This window comes from Buceros rhinoceros, unplaced genomic scaffold (genome assembly GCF_000710305.1).
Source record: "Buceros rhinoceros silvestris isolate BGI_N320 unplaced genomic scaffold, ASM71030v1 scaffold17626, whole genome shotgun sequence".
Lineage (NCBI taxonomy): Eukaryota > Metazoa > Chordata > Aves > Bucerotiformes > Bucerotidae > Buceros > Buceros rhinoceros.
In genome coordinates this window covers 22,783-23,050 of record NW_010418362.1, presented here as the reverse complement: position 1 = coordinate 23,050, position 268 = coordinate 22,783, and the positions used below count along the sequence as shown (strand labels likewise).

The 268-nt window shown below is 46.3% G+C and overlaps 1 protein-coding gene across 1 annotated transcript in view; it reads right to left on the bottom strand.

The window, feature by feature from the left end:
• Positions 1-268, bottom strand: part of LOC104495542 (homeobox protein Meis2-like) — a 25,548-nt gene that overhangs the window by 3,835 nt on the left and 21,445 nt on the right. The gene's annotated exons all lie outside the window — the stretch shown is intronic.

The following is a 268-nucleotide window of genomic DNA, read 5'->3' as shown; positions in this document are numbered from 1 at the left end:
TTTTTTTTTTTTTTTTTTAACCCAGGAGAAGTCTCTGTTTGGCTTTTTTGGTGTCTTGCAGGTTAGCGGGAGAAATGTAACTCATGCATCAACTGCGGTTAGACAGATTTATGACACTTTGGGGACATGCTCTTTCCTCTCCCTGCGCTGCTGCAGACCGCTTACATTTTGCAAATCAGTCTGTTGCCAAGACGACGGGCTCCCCCACCTCCCCGGCTGCTTCTTGTTTTGTCATGTGCTCGGGGATGGATAATAGCATCAATGTATG